This window comes from Falco peregrinus, chromosome 7 (assembly GCF_023634155.1).
Source record: "Falco peregrinus isolate bFalPer1 chromosome 7, bFalPer1.pri, whole genome shotgun sequence".
Lineage (NCBI taxonomy): Eukaryota > Metazoa > Chordata > Aves > Falconiformes > Falconidae > Falco > Falco peregrinus.
In genome coordinates, this window is record NC_073727.1 from 3,806,253 (window position 1) to 3,824,800 (window position 18,548).

An 18,548-nucleotide genomic window follows, 5' to 3' on the forward strand; every position below is an offset into this window, starting at 1 on the left:
TGCTCCACATTACTGAATACATTCCTACATAACTATCAAAAGCATCACATAAAAGGAGCCTTCTTTGTTAAATACTGACTTAGGGCGAGTAGCTTTGGCAGCGTCACTCAGGCTTTGATGTACATCTCAGCTGGTCTATATGCTCCAAAGCATTTTGGTCAAAAGTTTCAGCCACAGGACTGACACAACAGGTTGGGGTGTCCTTTGATTTGATTTCTTCAAGCACGTTGAAAAGGATAAATGGTTCGTTACGTATGAAGGCCACGAGGCTTACCGGTGGGTAAGGCTGGTTTCACCTGGAGGACAGCTGGCCTGCAGAGTGACGGCAAAGGGAGGCACAACCCAGCGCAGGTCCCAGTGAGGACACTGCTTGGCTCCTTCTTTCAGAGAGTGACTCGTGAAAGGAAAAGCATTAAGCCAAAAATGTCAGAGCTAAACAAGTCTATGAATTTGTCATCAAGCAAACCAATCCCAAGAGACGGTAAGTCTGACAGCAAGACACGTTTTGGAGACCCACTGCACTTCCCTTGGCCAGGCGATGGATGTGGAACAAGCACAGCCCTGCTGCTGGGCTGGAAGGTACCGCGGCTGAACAACCAGCCAGGCATCTGCAAAACCGTTAGACTGGAGCAAAGGTACTTTCCCAAAATATCACAGGGCCATAGCAAGACACATTTATAGATAGGTAGGTAGGTAGTAGATTTACAGACAGATAGATGGATTGGTTTAAGCAATCCTGACTTCCTCTACTTTGTGGAAGAACACCGAGAGCCACCTTTTATTTCCCCAATCCCTTCTACCAGCCCTTGGGCCAAGCCGCACCACGGGCAGTGCTAAGCAAAGGAATCCACGATGTACTCGTAGTATTGTGGGATTAAGAATGTGACGACTTTTCTATCCTTACTTCCACCAATAAAACTGGGGCGAACCAGGACTGCAGAAGCTGCTGTCCAAGCTGTGCCCAGCCCAGAGCCACAGCTCAGTGCACATGAAGCAAAAGGGAAAAAAAAAGAGAGACCTTGAGTACCAAAAATAAGCTGCGAAGAAACTTAATCCTCAAAGGTCAGATGTACATCTGAAAGGCCCAGGCCAGGCCTTTGTATCAGAATGTTACAACATTAGCCCTAATGACTTAATAGTTTTGCCCTTGATTTATGTCAACAGAAGCCTATCTTATTATGTGGTAAATTAGTTGCTTCCAGCCTACTCCTGACTCCTAGGTGATGGGAAGACAGACGTACTTCTAGCAAAATTAGAAATGTAACCTAGTGCCCTAGCAGTGTTGCTTAATAGTATTTAGTAGCATTTTGACTTTTGTACAAGTACATGAGTAAAGGAAAGCTGGACACAGCGTGGGGGAAAGAAGCTACCACGTCTGGCATTCGGGAGCCAAAGGAAAGGCAGACATCTCCATTGCATTCTGTTGTGCAGTGTCATCAAAGGTCAGCGTCTGCTGCAGATACCGAGGGATAATGAGCTAGGGTCAGGCGTAATGATGGTAGGCTCTAGGTAACAGAGGATGCTTTCTTATGCTCCTTCCTTCTCCCAGGGAAGTCTGCATCCTGTACAGACTTTCTTCACATCCACGCAGAGTTTCCAAGCCTGGCACAGCACAAAGCCACCACGTGACCAAGGTACGTTAGCACCCACCTATTCACCTATTGCACAAACCAAGGACAACCAGTAGTTTCTAAAGAAGTTACTGTTACCAGGCAGTCATCTCATTCTATTTAAACCAAGAAATTCCTTATTTTCTGATTTCTCTAGAAGGCTTTGTTTCACATCTGTCCTAAAAACCTGTCTCCTGTCAGCTAGACAAAGGGTTACTTTTCACAGTAAATACAGAAGAAGAGACAGACATGCTTACACGGTTATGTAAGTCTTCTTTAAGGAGCCTTACAGGCAAGTAAGACACAGCTCCAGACACTAGACTTTTAAATCATTTAAAGCTGACATAAGCTGATCCTAGGCACAGGTTATAATCATGTTTTTCCTTTTCAGCTCTGACAATTACAAATTGTTTGCATTAGCTCCACAAGTATTCCTATTCAGCGGTATTGTCAAAGTCCATTCATCCCAGTCTCCTAACAGCACACCAATCCTTTGCTTTGCCAGCTTCCATCCATAACCTTCATCCAACTGTTACCAACCACATGGCGGGGGGCAGGAGAGATCTACAGCCTGCAAAGAAACCCCTCAGCTGCAATCTGGGGTAGCCGCAGTTTCCCATGTTTCAATGTGGTTTTCAGACCATCTCAGCTTGACAGGAAGAAGCCTGGCATCCTCTGAGCATGTTGCACTTGTAACCTTTGAAGATGTTCAAAAGAAAAGGAAAAAAAAACCAAACCAAAAAACCCAAAAGGTCTTAAGCATTTTGCATGAAGTTGCATGAAAAGTCTTGGGGCCTAACTTGACTGGAACTGTTTTAAGTACTTCTCTACTACAGCAGCGGTGCGTCATATGAAAGGCTTTGTTTGGCATCTATCCACAGTTATAAATAAAAAACATATTTATCTTTGGTCATGCATATAATTTAAAAGTCGGACAGAAGAAACCTTTTTTCTCCTTTTAAATCTGTAGCAAGCCCAAGATAAATTCTTATAAATTATTTCTTTTAAAAGGAGGAAAAGAAAAAAAACAATAACAAAATAGCTTGGCTATTTGGAAATCTGGAAAACAGATTATTTCTTTGGATGGAACAAAGTGTGTGTATGTGTCATCATGACTTTAAACAGTTCCACAGTTCCCCATGGAAATACTTAATTGAAGCTAATAAGATGTGGAGTTATCAGTGGTTTGCCATGATAGATTTCATATGGTCTCTCCAAGATGTTTTACCTTCTTTAAAACTGACTGACCCAAGATCGTGTGATCTGAGCAGCAAGCGCCACAGACACTAAATCTGAGTGAAACCCAGACAGGAGTTTGGGCAACCCCCTTATAACTCCAACCTCTAGGCAACACAAACACTTACACTTCTGATGTGTAGCACGTGTGACAACCTCCCATAGAAAGCTTCAAATGACAGACTTGTTTGCCCCTTAACACTTGCAGCATGGGTCAGAAGTCTTTTCTTTTGGCATCACAAAATCAGGAAAGAAAAGTATTGTCAGCAGACTATAGATCCCAGCACAAATCTTCCCCCAGTTACCATGCCTCACCAGGTGATCCTACAAGCTCACCCCCCTGACACTGCAGAGGACCAGGTCCACCTTCTTCCATTAAGCAGATTAGTTGACCACGAGCAGTACACGCTAAGAAAATTTTTTACTGGTTAAAACAATTTAAAAAAATCATGCCATTCTTACATCTCAGTTTAGAAAACTAAATCCCTGCTGTATTTGGGATGAATATATACTGTCCGGAGAGAGTAGTACATTTTTAACCATAAGCACGTATCTACACAACCTAATGGAGATCCACTAAAGCTTTCGGTACGTGCAGAAATAGGTTATCTGGCACCTGCAAAGTGCAATCTCAAAATAAATTCGGCTTGAGCCAATGTATCTGTGTCACTATACATGATTAAACCACTCCAAAGTTTATGGAGGAGGACAGGCTTTTCCTATACTGATAGCAGCAGTGTTTATGAAGGACTTTGGGTAGAGGTAATCTGCATAACTTCGGCATTCATTTCACACTTGAATTTTAGGGAATTAAACTGCCTTCCTAAAATCGGCCAAAATTAAGCAGCTTATCATTATTTTCCTTCAGGAAGAGAAATTTGTAGGCTTTCCTGGCATAACCACCTTTTGCCTTCAGCAATATTTCTTTTTTTCCTGAAAACTTATTCCCTGTGCCTGCAAATGCATCCACTGCATATGTTTCTTTTTAATGTTAATATTCCTTTCGAATATACCATCCCCACTGATAAAGTCAAGCACATGTCTATGGGCCTTAGGGTCAAGTTCAGTGTCCCACCTATCGGTAATTACGTCAGTCAGCAGCAAGCACAGTGCATTCATTAACCTATAAGCAACCTTGGTATTTAACTTACACTGACCAGTGTTGTATGCAGGATTAGAGAAACTGCACGCAAATGCCATGATATAAAAAATGCAAGGACACAATAAATGCCATGGGATAACGTCGTATTTGGAAGCAGTTGAAGTCAACATAAAGAGTGAATCGTAAGATGAAACAACTACTTTGGAGCTGCTTACAAGCAGGGCAGCCTGGGGAACCAACGCTCAGGATTAATACAACCTTCTTTAGGCAGTGAGCAAGGTGAGTAGGAGCTCTGCATTCGTTTTCTAGCCAGCGAAGAGTAAAAGTCACCTCCTGAAGGCAATTCCCATCTTAGGGATCCAAATTCTGTGACTCATCATCGACTGTACAGGGAAGCGAGGGCAGCTGAGCTCCCAAGTCAGGTGTCTTGTGTAGTTAGCAAGAAAAGAATCCAGGCTGAACTTTCTGACATATTTCTGTTACCGCTTTCCCCATAAGACAGTCTGTAACCTTATGTGTGTTCCCTAAAATGCAAAAGTGACTAAGATTTACAAGGTTAGCAATGTACGCTGCTGTATGCAGCACGCAAACTCAGATGCTGTGGGATTCTTTATCAGTGCAAGTTTTCATCCATCTCAGCATATGGATGAACTGAGCAGAGGGGAAGCAAGCCTGATTGTAATTACATTAAGCACTTTGGCAATAAGGAAAAGTTTGTACTTGTACACAGATGGCTTTATGTTACAATGCTATAAATGTGCCAAGTTTCATGGCTTCACCACATGATGCAGGGAAGGGGCTTGATCCAAAGTCTGTGTAAACCTGCTGAAAAGCTCTCACTGATTTCAATGCATTTGTATCAGATTTGTGATAAGGCCACTGGACACACTTGGAAAAGGGAATAGCCATTCATATGGAAGTGCAATTATTTTTAGACCATTTTTAACCCTGTTTCCCTTTTTTAGCCCGAGTCTTTGTGTTTTGGTGACTCCGTTTTCCTTTAAAGAAGTAAAAATAAATTCCAGTTCAGGTTGATTAAAATGACTTTGACTGCCCACTGTAGCTCTCATTCAAGCTGGAAACTTAAACTTCGCTGGAAACTACCTGGGGGAAAAATATTACATTCTTATTCTATGAGGCCTCCTGAGTCCTTCTGGTGTTTTTGATTCAAGTCCTCTTTTCTGTGACCCTCCGACCCCTACTACTTCATGAAGGTAAGAGATTTTTAAACTTACTTTAAAAGTCCTTAATTTAGAAAAATAAACAAAAATTCTGTCCACCACTCCCCAGTGTCTCACCATAACTTATTTTAGAGTAATAAATCTTCACCCTGACAGCTCTCTGATGATGCATTACATTAATACATCACAATGACAATACTTGTGATATATGATGGATATATTTTCTGAAAGGGATATCACCTATACATTCCATCTTCCCAGCACAGCAGAAGATTGTTTAGGAAAAGGGGGAGAAGGGGAGGTAAAGGATGTTCTTTACCCAGAAGGCAAAATCTCACAAGAGAATGTGGAATTAAGTTGATTGCCCTTGTTAAAATACCAAAGAGAAGAAGAAATAAAATGCCTTCTGCGCACAAACAGCTTGCATCAGTAAGCTGACCCATTTGTTTCTCAAATACTGATATTCAGGGTGGAACATGAAAGGGAAATTCTTCAATATACTTGTATCAGTCCTGCTAATACAGGAGAAACAGACTAGGAAATAAAGCACGATGACTTTGATAGGGTTGAAAGGCTGTGATATCGAGAGGTGCGATATTTAAAAGGGTAAGTACGGTGGCAAACAGAAATAACTGGCAGCCTCAGTGAATGATCTGGTGAGAGTTGTGTATACTCCAAAGAGTCGCCCATGACTGACACAAAACAAAATTTTCTCACTGCCTGAGCACAGACAAGGCGATGACAGGGCTTTTCAGTGGGAAATAAAGTTAATTTTTGACATGGATATGTGGCCTTCCACAGCACTGTGGCACATAAGAACCAGATCACAGGCTACTGTTTGCTGTGCTAGGCTCTGCGCAAACAGCACAAAGATAACCCTGGCCTCAGCCAACCTAAACTCAATTTCCACGGTTCAGAATGCAAAACCAGCCCCTGGCTTAGGACAGCCTGTTGTCTGGGCAGAACGCAGCAGTAACTTTGCTCCAAAGGCTCATCTTGCACATGCGACTGTGTGGGCTGAACCGTAGGAGAGGTGACAGGCACCTTCGATGCTAACTGGCTTGAAGTGGCCCTCCTGATGCTCTTGGCTTGCACACAGGTAACTGACACCACCTTAGTGCCCCTGTTCTTGGCATAAAGATCGCAAGGGCAGTGAGAACCTACCCTGAGTCTACCTGTAGCCTTCTTTTTTCACAAACATGGTCTTTCCATCTACTACCAGGCTACTGAATTCTTAGCATGCAGCTTAGGTGAAGAGAAAAATAAAAACAGCGGAACAACCTTCTGGTTTTTTAGGGGTTCTGATAGTGATCTGACATTCTGGTGAAAAGCTTTGGCACAACACTTACAGTGGACTCCCTGCAACACTGAATTGCTGTTCGCTGCCCCCACTCCACAAGCATCTGAAGCCCGTTTGGACCGTGCTACTAAGGTTCCTGAGGTCTTACGCTGCGCGTGAGTGGCAGAACTGTCTGAGAATGAACATCTTCTGTGATTTCTCTTACAGACCTACCTACCAGTTCTGGCCTGGCAAATACTCACCTGGATCCTGCAGAGGACTAAGGTGAAGAAGAGCACTCAAAGCTCTCTCTGTTTCTGTTTGGTCTTGCTGATGCTGCATCGGAGGGGTAGATCTGATGCCTGTTCTGAAACAGCTTGGAGGCCTGGAGGTATGCCTTTGTTAGCCAAAGAATCAGTAAACAGAATTCCTGTGAGACATTTAATGGGAGAAAAAGATGTGATTAAGGTTCACAGGAAAGGATTAAAATATTACAGTAAGAGCGAAATCCAAATAAATACGTATCTGAGCATGTGTTTCGTGTGCAATCCTCCCAGCTGACAAGCAACTTGGGTTTGAACGTTTGCAAACGTTTGTCCTTTAGTTGCTGAAGGGAAACAACCAGCTCATTTTGTAGATGAGCCATCAGTTTCTGGATACTGCTGCTCTGAGTCAAGCAAACTACATTACCAAGTCCCATCAATGCTAGATTTCTTGGGCATGCCAGATGTCCTCTAATGTACAGAAAAATAATAAAAATAAAAAAAAAATAGCGTCCTCAAAAGCACCAAGAAAAATGCTAACTGACTTGCACTGGGGCCAAGCATATACTTAGGAGTTGGAACAAAATCCCCTTCTTAGTGACTTTACAGCAGGGATAGCACCCCATTTTAACAATGCAAAAATGCAATTTTCTGTCCCGGCCCAGCCTACCCTGCTGTCTTACCCTAGGGTGAGCTGGGGAAGTAATAGTGCTAAAGCTTTTCAAAGACACTCCATGTAAACAAAGCAGAGGTCTCTGTATATTTTTCTCTGATGTTCTTTCTTCCTAGAACCAACTTTTGTTCTTTTCATCAAATGCAGCTCTGGATAAGATGCTGTAATTTTAGTGGCTATTAGACTCTAAAGTGATTTTCCTGCAGTCATTTTTTTCCTGGCAATGAATATTTATAGCAGAGTTCTGTTTATTCTTTCACCCTCTTTTGTCTGATGTTATTGTTGTGAAAACTGAAGAAGTGTCACAATCGTATTGCCTTTCATGCAGGAATACAGTGACTTTCAGGTTCACTTTCAAACCCATATCACTGGGTTTAAAAGAAACTGTTAAAATCTGCAACAGGGCATCTTCATTACTAAGGCTAGCTGACTCAAATGATTTTATTAGAATGTTCTTTGCTATTTTTCCTTGGCTGTTAGGTGAGAAGCACATACAGACCACACTGCTGTAAAAAAAATTGCTCAGCTAAAGTTCACACAAAACAAAAATGAAATTACCCCAAAGGAATCTCTGTGTTTCAAGACAATTTTCTTGCTGAGTTTCAAATATTAACACTCTCCCAGTTGTTAAATAAAGAGTGATGAGAAAATGCATGCAATTTTAATTTCCACTGGGATTATGCCTGGTGTGAGACAATCATGTTGTTAGATATTTTTCTAAAGACTAAAATAATGTTATAGTGTCTGTGAAGGATGTTATTAAGAACAAGGTACTGAAATAAAAACATTTTTATCCCAGATTGGCTACTTGTTATGCTTTTTGCTGAAATTGCTTGAATTAGAATTTATGCAAAGCTTTATTATCTAAGACACTTAAGCTCAACTTGGTTTAACTGATGTACCTATTAGCTTATCTATCTTGCAGTTAGTGAAGGCTTGATACATCAACTAAGGAGAATCCATGCAAGTCCAATGGATATTCATAAAAAATGACACAACATTCACTTGTTTACCCCCTCCAGCAGTGCTGGAGCACCAGCATACTCTAAAATCAAAGCTGATGTTCTCGAAGCTCCCTGCAATGTTTCGGGTTAGTGGAATGGCTGGGTATTTACAACACCTGTGCAAATGCCTCTGTCCTCTGGGCTCTGTTGGGACTTCAGGTGCTCTTAAAAGATATTTGTAGGGAGACTGAAAAATGGGGAATGACCTGGAAGAACTTTTAAAAAACAAATTAGAGTCTTGAATATAACTAGTTCATAATCCCTAGCTCATAATCAGGTGCTGAGAAACCGATATACCAGGTATGAAATATCACATTGCCATTGCAAGGAGGAATTTGCTTGGGAGATGACTTTGGCTCTGGCTGGGCAAGAATTTAAACTGAGTTACTGAACAGCTCCATTGCCAGAAAACTAAAAATGTCAACAGTGACTATGAAAGCATACTGCTAGAAAAGCAAACATTACCTGGTTTGATTTAGTTTATTGTTTTGTTTGTCAGATCCGTAACTTTTCCTAAAATGCTTCAACCTGGAGGAAGGAAACAACACTAATGAAAATACATATTACCTGAAAAATGTGCCAGTTTTGTAATTGGGGATAAATGTGATAATATCGACAGTAAATACAATAATGTATGGTTTAGTTCCTGCATTTCTTCAAATGTGGCAAAGGAAAAAGACATGCAACCTGCCTTCTTCATGCTAACTTTCCTGCTCACACAAGGGTCCATCTCGAAGAGCTTTCAGGAACCTACAAAGTCCTTTTCTCCTTTTCTTTTAGCCATGTTATTCAGTAATATACCTAGGACAAGGATGGGATAGGAGAAATACTCATTTTCCTCTCACTCCACTTCCAGTTTTCACAAAGGAAACTGCTCTCTAGGAAATGTATTATCCAGCCAAAGTTTAGGTGAAAACAAGTTTTTCCAAATATCCTTGCATTTGATTGCCCTGATGCAGGAGTTTTCCAGGAGAGATGTTCTAGAAGAATTTCCTAAGTTAGAGGGTAGGTTGTTTGCTTTGTGTTGTTTCCTGTTAAACTGCAAACTTCTTCATGGAATGAGTAAAATCTAGTCAAGCAAATCGCATTTGTGGATCTTGGCCTAACACTTGCCTGAGTGTAAGGAACGGGCAATGGTCAGAATTTTACCCTGTATTCCTTGACAGGCAGCTGCATAGCTGAGCAGAGCTGTGAGAGTGACAGGCAGTTTATGTATCCTGGAGAAAACCAAAGGGAAATAGGAAAGAAGGTGGTGGAGGGGGCGGAAATTAAGCGGCAAGATCAGCAGTTACTATAGCGGAAATATACTGCTGGTTCATTTTTTTTTGGACTTGATTTAGCAAGAAAAATAACAGGCACATTTTTTTCAGATTTATTATGTTTGGAGGTAGTATATTCAAGTAGAATAGACAAAGTGGGTGATATGAGTGAGAATCTAATGATAATACTAATTAAGGGGAATTTCAGGCCAACCAGGAGTGAAGGAGACAAACCCTCTGTCCCCCACACTACTGACAAAGTGGTGCCTCTTCCATTTCTGGACCCTTCCAAAGAGAAATTGGGACAAAATGGTATAAGAAAAGATAAACCAATGCCAAAATTAGGATCTAGGCAACAGCTCCAGCTGTTCCAAAGCCAAGTCAATAATGGCAGCAAATCCAAAAGCAGCAATACGGGCTCTAGGAGGCACTGCACCTTCTCCCTTTCTTCTGGCCTCTAATTAGAGCCATCTGCAGGGTGTTAGTCCACTTGGAGGCTGACATGAAGGCTGACATGCCTACCCAGCAACGAATAGATTTCTCCGGGTCAGAGACTCACAGTCAGTCCTACACGACTCACGCCTATGAGGTGGAGCACATAAAACCATTCCTACAGCCTGTAAACTTGGTGGTCTCCATGTGGGCTCCTACGGGGCTGGCCTGTGGTGTGGTAGCCCTATGTTCCATCTCTATGGTTTCTCCAGAGCCAATGCCAGCCCTTGACAGATGTTGTAAATGACAAAAAAGTTTATCTAGGGATGCCAGAAAGCCTGTACCTGTTCTGACAGCAGAGCTTGGACATGGTGGGGGGGCATTAACACATACCAGGGAACTTGTTTTTCCACAGAGTTGCTACAGCCTGGGCCTACAGCTTGCTAAATGGGTAGCAAAGGGGGTCAACATCTGGCTCATTTATCTTAAATGGTTTTAAAACCTGCAGGGTCAGAAAGTCTCTCTCTCTCCACTGTGCTTCAGAAATGCAGTGCCACTTGACCTGATTCTTGATTTACTTTTGCTGTATCTGAAGCCCCCAAAACAACATTCTCAAAAAAAAAGGTGCAGGACAGTTTTTCACGTGCAGAGACAGCAGTGAGTTACTTAAAAAATTATGAGACGATCATTGGGAATAGAACAGTTTGCAGTTTACTGTATGACACCGCAGTTGTCAAAAACATAAACCATAGAAACAAAAGTTGAAATTAGAGACAAAAAGCAAATTTAAACATCTTTGATGACTTCTGCACAATAAAGGGGGTTGCAGAGATCATGCTAGTGTGAACAGGAAGGAAAGAAAAGCCAGTCCCTGAACCTGGGAGTAGGACTCAGGAACAGGCGGGTCCATTCCCCCCTACTCCACAGACTGTGTAAACGACGGGCCTGTTTAAACTCAAGTCTCAAACACAAGAGAATGGGAGATTAATACTCTCTACTTGTGTTCTGCCTAATGAGATTGTAAGATCTCTCATTAATTGTTTGTCCCAGTCATAGCACAGCTGAGACCAGACCTCCTTTGGGGCCCCTCTACTTTACAATGCAATTAATGCACATAACCCTATGCCATTTACAGTTCTCAAACCCTACCGCGTGACGTGTGGCGGGATGATGTGATCAGCAGCATCCCACCGGCAGCCGGCCTCCTTTTGCTTCGCATCTTTGGCACCTACCTGTTCTTGTGTGTTATAAGCCCTGTCAGCTCTTGAGTGCTGGGGCTGATGAAAAGCAAGAGCATCCTTTTCCAGGAGGGCAGAGTAAAGCAGAGATGTACTAGGCGACTACTCACAGCCATCCAATAGGCCAACTCTCCCTCGTTTTACTTACAAAGGAAGGTTAAGCGGCAATAATGGCAAAGCTCCCACTGACCTGTGCTGGGCCAGCACTTCTCACTCTAACGTGACACGGTTTGTCAGTACAAGGAGGGTTTTGCTCAGTCTTTCTGCCCCACCTCACCTTTTCCAAAGCCATTTCTATTTCTCCACAGAAGAGATTTCCAACCACAACTGCTTCATCATCATATAGATCTCTGCTTTGTGCCAGAAAGATTTCATTCTATGTATTTGCTTATTTAATCTGTGTACCCCCATGAACTAACATCTTCTTTGCATTTAATAGGCAGTAGTGGGGCATGCAAACTCAAAGCTATGTTCTGCTGAAACTGCAAGATGAAACACAAGAGCACTCCTAACTTCAGGGAGTTTTGTAGAGAGAAAATAGGAAGTGAAACAACTTTAAAAAATGCACAGTTTCGTAATGCATTAAGGCCTTCTTGCTTTTGCCAAAACTTCACTTTTAAGAAGAAGCAGCTGTGGATTTGATTTCTATGTTTCTCAGCCATAAGTCAATAGAGGATTCAATTTTAAAGCACAAGACCTATAACATACAGCGTGAATCGTCTCTTGTCTGCATATAGGATAGCACAGATAGATAACATGCTTAGTGAAAGCTTTATCACCAAGGAAACACATTCATAAGCATTGAATCTAGCACCTTAACATTTACAACTCACTTTAAAAAAAATGCCAGCTGTAAATAAGTCCATACTCATAACTAGAAATATGTGGTATCTATCACTCATGCCTGTGTTAAGAATTACTCATTGCCTAAGAGTGGCAATGGGCAAAGCCAATTTGCAAAAGTTCAGACCTTCTGGAGATTTGGACTCTGATCTACCAGAAGTTAATTGTTTCAGAGAGATAATAATTTTTTGGTAATTATGTCCAACCAATCCATAAGTAACCCCTCAAAGAATAGGTTTTATCTAGTGCCACTTGCTATTTCCTAAAGGTCATGGAATCTCTTTTTCTCACCTCTAACGGCTCACCTTTTCTGGGTGCACTATGGGGAAGCATAATTCCAGCAGAGTGGAAATTCAGTCAGCAAATGAGGCATCGACATAAATATTCATGGGGGAAAAAAACTTTTGGAAAAATGTTGAGAAAAGAGAGAAGGTAAATCATGGCATCCTCGGGAGACCACTAAGATATGCACTGACAATTTACATAGATTTACTTAAAATTTTGCCTGTAATTTAAGAAGTGTTGCCATACTTACCAACTTACCACCTTCTTGCGGTATTTGGGCATCTATTGAGCACCAGACACCCGATCAAGGACAGAACAGTTGCAGCACCCATTTGTCATATCCTTGATTTACAGCCTGGGAATTAGCAAGGGAAATTATTCTGGATTATTCAGGGAAATGCTTATGCCCCAGTCAATATACAGCAGTTGTTCAGTTTTAGAATGTGAATTTGAGTTCCTATCTAGGATTCTTTCCCCACTTTACAAACCCAGGACGTGAAGGCAAGCCATGGGAAAAGCACATGAATTCACAGGGATCATCTGCATGTACTAGGTTAAGTTTCTGCATAAGGTCTAGAAGACACACTGGGTGTTATCTCGGGGTAGGGCCCCAGTGAAGTTCAGCACAACTTGGTACGGTAATGAGTCGGTTTCAAGACAAAAAATTGCAGGACAAATTTTGAAAATGCTTGATTGTGACTTATTCCACTTGTGGCTGTGGCCACTGATAACACTTTTACTGACCTGGGTAGGAAGAGAGGGAAGTCGATGCTATGCACCTTTAGAAAACCAGCCCTGAAAACACACAATATACTTAAAATATCTGACTCCTTGCAGTTAGTCCTACAAAGACACACATCCACAGAGACCTTTGTTTAACTGAGAATCCTCTGAACCCGTGTCTGGCTCCTGTCTGCTTCCATGAGGCTAAATAGATACAAATAAAAGGAGCCATTTGCCAGCTCAGGACTCAAATCACCAGCAATCATCATAAAATACAGTGCCTGCAAGAGTCTGAGATGTAGAATACCGGACTCCAACACCCAAATTTGACCATTCAGTGAAGAATAAGATATAAAGGATTACTTTAAAGCCACTGGCCCTGAAGAAAAAGAACACCAACGGGAGGGTAATGACACAATCTTGAACTTTCACACCACCTCTTGGTAAATATTACTGTACTATAATTGAGTTCACCAGGTTCCATGAGCATGCCCATACTTTCTTCTCCATTTCTGGATGATTTCCATTGGTGTTATGCAAAGGACACGACTGTCTACTGGGAGCTTGTCTGTGCTAACCTGAAGCACAACCTTTTCAATTGTTTATTTCACCCTTGTTTATAGCTTTTCAGTTTTCAGATCCTGCCTAATGTGGGCAGTGACCAGAGGGCTAGAACATATGTACCTTTTATAAGGACAAACTGAAAGGCAATGTCAAGGTTTCCTCCTTTTTTTTCCTTTTTCTCTTTTCTGAAGAAAACCTTTTATTCAACCCTGATGCCATAAAAGAAGGTGATGTCATAATTTATGGTATTAAACTTGTTACTAAAATGTCATTACACAAGCAATGTTTTAATTGATGATGTTAAACTGGTTAGCAGGAAAGTGTCAAGTGTCCCTTTCATGACATAAACTGCCAGTTATGATTATATAATATCAATTATTCTTTGGAAAACTGCACTAGATCAGTTAGTTCTGAACCAATGTAGTTGGGGCAGGTTCATATTTTTTTAAACGCTGTTCATCCAGTTCTCATTATTAGGAGTAAAATATACTTTGGATGCAGTTTAGACTTTTATAACTCTCCCCTTGAAACATAATACCTACCTTTCTCATTTGCCCTTTCAGCTGCCATCGGACCAACAGTGAGCTGAAAAGAAAGCAGTGAGATACATTTTATAGCCTTAACTGAGCTTGCCTTGTTCTGCGATCTTACAGAAACCAAACTTTTGAGTTGAAGGTAGACAAAAATAACAAAACATAATTTTAATAGTCGGTTAAATATAGAACATTAGATTTGCTGACAGGACGTTGGTTTCTACGAGCCCTGCTTTGACGCTGGATCTCCTAAAGCTTTAGCGTCCAGCTGCTCTCGAAATTGCTCTAAATCTTATTCAGGCACAGAACCAAAAGAACATATTAATATCTGAAATGCATGTAGCCAGATCTTAAAAACTTAATCCCTTCTAGGGATAGTTACAAGTAAAACCAGCAAGTTTAGCTCATGTGTACTCTCTGGGCCCAACAGGGGTAGGCTGATTCACCACTGATGCCAATCTGATCAAGCACGTTTATAACATTTCCCTGCGTCAAAGCTGCACTTTGTTCCTTGCTGCCAGTGACACATCTCTGGCTAACTGGCAAAGCTATTCAGAGATGCCCTGATAACAAGTCAGATGCAACATAACAGGATGAGATTTGTATGGGAATTTCCCAACTGAAATCTTACCTGTTTTATAGGAGAACAGGTACATTCACAGTAATGAGGGAGAAAGCAACAGGCAGGACTATCTTTTGGGCAAGACTGTCGGATTTGCCTGACTGTAAATAAGGGGATTGCTCCCACAGATTTCCCCTATTGCAAAATGTCAAAAAATTACAATGGAAACATAAATGATGTACATCCACACAACCACACCGACCCTGAGAAACAGTGAGGATTCCGAAGCCGACAAAAGTTGGCTGCTCAATAAGCCACCTTATTATTTTCCTGAACAACTTAGTGCTCGGACCAGTGTTGCTTTGTAATAAAAACTGGATGTGGAGATGACTAAAAGGGCCACACTCCACTCTTTACCTGCGGTAGCTTTGATGATCAGGTCAGAAGCCACATTTCATGGGAGAGTCTTGGAGGTTTGATCAAGGGAGTTACACAAAGTCCCAGGGAGGAGCTGCAAAGAGGCAAGGGAGAAGCGTGCTAAGAAATACTCAGAAACACACATGTGATTTTCATTAGGCTTAATGGAGATGGTGGAAATTAATCTGCAGGTCAAGGCTTTGAAAACTTACCTCACGATTGCATCCACGCAAAAAGAATCTGTTGCCTCCTTTTAAGTCTCTTGTTCTCTACATGGTTTTGCAAGTAATGGATTTCAGTATTATCCCACTCCCCCCATCTTTCCGACAAGCTTAATGATGATTACTGACCTGAGTTCACACATACACACACACAAAAGAAATAAAAAAAAGGAGAAAAGAAGGAAAGAGAGATATTACGTATTGATTATCCACATGTACCAGGTTTTATTACCCACATATCTCTAGGTAGCATGCTACCTGACAGATTCTGGGGACACACAAATTCCATTATATATTAGATCTTTAATGCAGATGGCCAAATAAAGTCAGAATTTTGTAAGTTTATCCCCCTAACCCGCTATCACATCTTCTCCACCCCTAAGACATTCTCCTTGGAGCCAGTAACTATTTTTCTCTCTTTCCTGATTGGCTATAATTATTTAAAATACACTTTCAAGCCAGAGAGAGCTCACATCACGCATACAAGCGATGCATCAGACCACTCTAATTTACAGAACAAGTCAGATAAAATCTAAGCATTCAAGTGTGCACACCTGTTGATGTGACAGAAGGTTGAAATCCTGTGAGACAGATGCCTCTTACAAGAAAATGAGGATGAAAATTCTTTCAAAACCTTAGTAGGTCCAACCTGCCCATCAGCATAGCTGCTGCACCGCGGGAACACGCCCGTAGCGCGCAGCAGTACCGATCGATCTGCAACAGGGCGCCAGCTCACAAAAGCCAAATTCCTTCCAACATTTCATTGTAGCTGAAAGAAGACATCCAGACACTGGTGGGTTTTTTTAAAAGTTATATCGTAATTTATAATTGGTTGTTAATTAATGTCAGATCACAGTGGAATTCCTATGGAATTACAGAGTGGAGGATCTTTAATTACCAGTTTATAATTATAAATCTCATTGGAATGAAAAACACAGGAACTGTAATAAATGATGATGATCTGGGAAGGCTTCTTTGACTAATAAAATCTTCATGTATGCATCTTATGGAATTTTAGAACAGTAGTCTTCACATGGGGCAGAAAATGTTTTCCATGATGCAAGATTCCCCTTCTTGCATTATGCAAAAACAAAAAAAAAAGGTATCTTCAATGTTATTTCACAACTAGAGCACTTACACCTTTTGAAATGAAAAATACAGCTCAGCTCTCTTAGCACTACATCTTGCAAGCTATGTGCAGCATGGATCACTCAGGTAAGACCTTTTCCACTCTTACTCTGCTGTTACGTCATTCTCTACTCACCTGCCTGCAAAAAGCCATGGAACCAGCCCCGTCTGCAGAAGATCTTCTGTGCAATCATAGAGCAGGGGCTGCAGCTTACTGCTGAGGTTGTCACGAGCTGGTCTGTACTTGTATACAGCCAAGGACGAGATGATTAGGACTGTGCATGTTCGCTGTTAATTAAGTGTACCCACAGCAGTTTGTCCCATGTTCTGCTGCACACATTTGTACCTCCCTGAACACCCGTGGGTGGAGAGTTACAACTCAACAGCTTCGCACCAGCACCCTGCAGACCAAGGGCTGATGCCGAATCTGTTCAAACATCTCTCCCTCCTTGCAGCTGAACTTTGGGTTGGCCGAAATGGAACAGAATTTGGGGTGCCATGTGGAAGCGGCCCTATAAGAAAAGGTCCCAGTGCAGGAACTCATCTCTGCAACACAGAGAGGAAGGAGGAGGAGGAGAAGGAGGAGGAGGCGGCATCTGCCTCCCTGCCTCATCAGTGCCATCGCCACACGGGAACCCGGCTCAGACCTGCACACACACGTCCCCTGCTCTCAGACAGTGTCATTCACATGGAGCCCTTGGACCTTATTGCCAGAGCTTGGCTGGGATGAGGAGGAAGATAGAGAATTGAATCCAGTGATTGTTCTCACAACTGGCTTTACTCTTCTGGCCAGCAGCAGGTCCTGAGCCTCAGAAGCTTGTTTCTATGTCCCAACAAGCCCAGTCACTTCCATTCTCCAGACTGCCTGTTACCGTTTTCAGCCATCCTCCTGAGACTTGTTTTTCCTCCACAAGGACACCAAGTAACTCATACGTGAAGCCCCCCCTCCCCTGCTTCTCACAACACCCTTTCTCCCTGGTCCTTGCATTTCCCCCACCCTCTCACAGTTGTGTTTCGCTGTGCCTTGGAGGCTGCAGCCCTGTGCTTCCCCCAGTGTCCCATGTACAGCTGTGGGAATCTGTAAACCTGCCAACGTGCGCTTTGTAAAAACTTGTTGCAGACCTGATGGGTTTCATTCTGTGAGCCAAGAAACCTAGGCTTACAACATAATTGATACTAACAAATTGAGAGAGGAACTATGGCCCCTACCTAAAATAAAAGACAATAACAGTGAATTAAAGGTCATGGTATAAAGAGCTGTGCAGAGGAACACTGGGAAATAAGAATAAATGTAATACAGGCTACAGCGGAGTTAAACCAGAGATGAATTTGGCTAAATAAAACATAAGAAACCTATTTCCTGTACTAATTACTCTGCTTCTTAGAAAAGTGTAATGTCGGCATCAGCCTTCATACTAAATTGCACCACAAAACCCCAACACTTGACAGTCCTTTAGCCTACACATTAGGCAGGCATTTACCATTCCCTATTTCGCCGAGCTGCTGTTTATTTTCACGGCAGGTTTTATCAAGCGGAGAGATGCTCCTTGAACGGCAGAACTGCTGCTCAAGGGCTCTGAAAAGTAACCACGCAATATTATTTGATTAGCCATTTGTTTTTCATGCCACTTGCCGAAAGTGGCCCTTCAGTAAATGCAGACCAGCAGCATCCACAGGGCAACTTCCCCATGCAGACAGTGTCTCCCATGGAGGACACAGGTTACAGTGACTAACACAGGCAAAAGGACAGCTCGTTTCTTCTCATTCATTTTGTCGGCAGAACAAAAACGATGGCACATTAGCAACAGACTTTCATACGGATACTGGAATTAATCAGAGTCAAGTTTGCCTTCCCTTAAATCACCGGGTCATGTGAAGGTGGGGAGAAGAATGTGCAGTTGTATCTTTGCAGGACTGCATTCTTAATTCTGCCTGAGATAACGGAGCCCCGGTGCCTTGGATTGCTGATTATTACAATCACCAACAGACACACAT

The 18,548-nt window shown here is 42.1% G+C and overlaps 1 long non-coding RNA gene across 1 annotated transcript; it reads right to left on the reverse strand.

Moving 5' to 3' along the window:
• Positions 1 to 6,677: 6,677 nt before the first annotated feature.
• On the reverse strand, positions 6,678 to 15,545 carry LOC114010948 (uncharacterized). The gene is made up of 6 exons (XR_003552656.2): positions 15,417 to 15,545; positions 15,205 to 15,298; positions 14,235 to 14,277; positions 12,656 to 12,760; positions 8,814 to 8,876; positions 6,678 to 6,838 (listed from the first exon to the last, which is right to left on the reverse strand). It is a non-coding gene; the product is annotated as an uncharacterized LOC114010948 (long non-coding RNA).
• Positions 15,546 to 18,548: the final 3,003 nt, after the last annotated feature.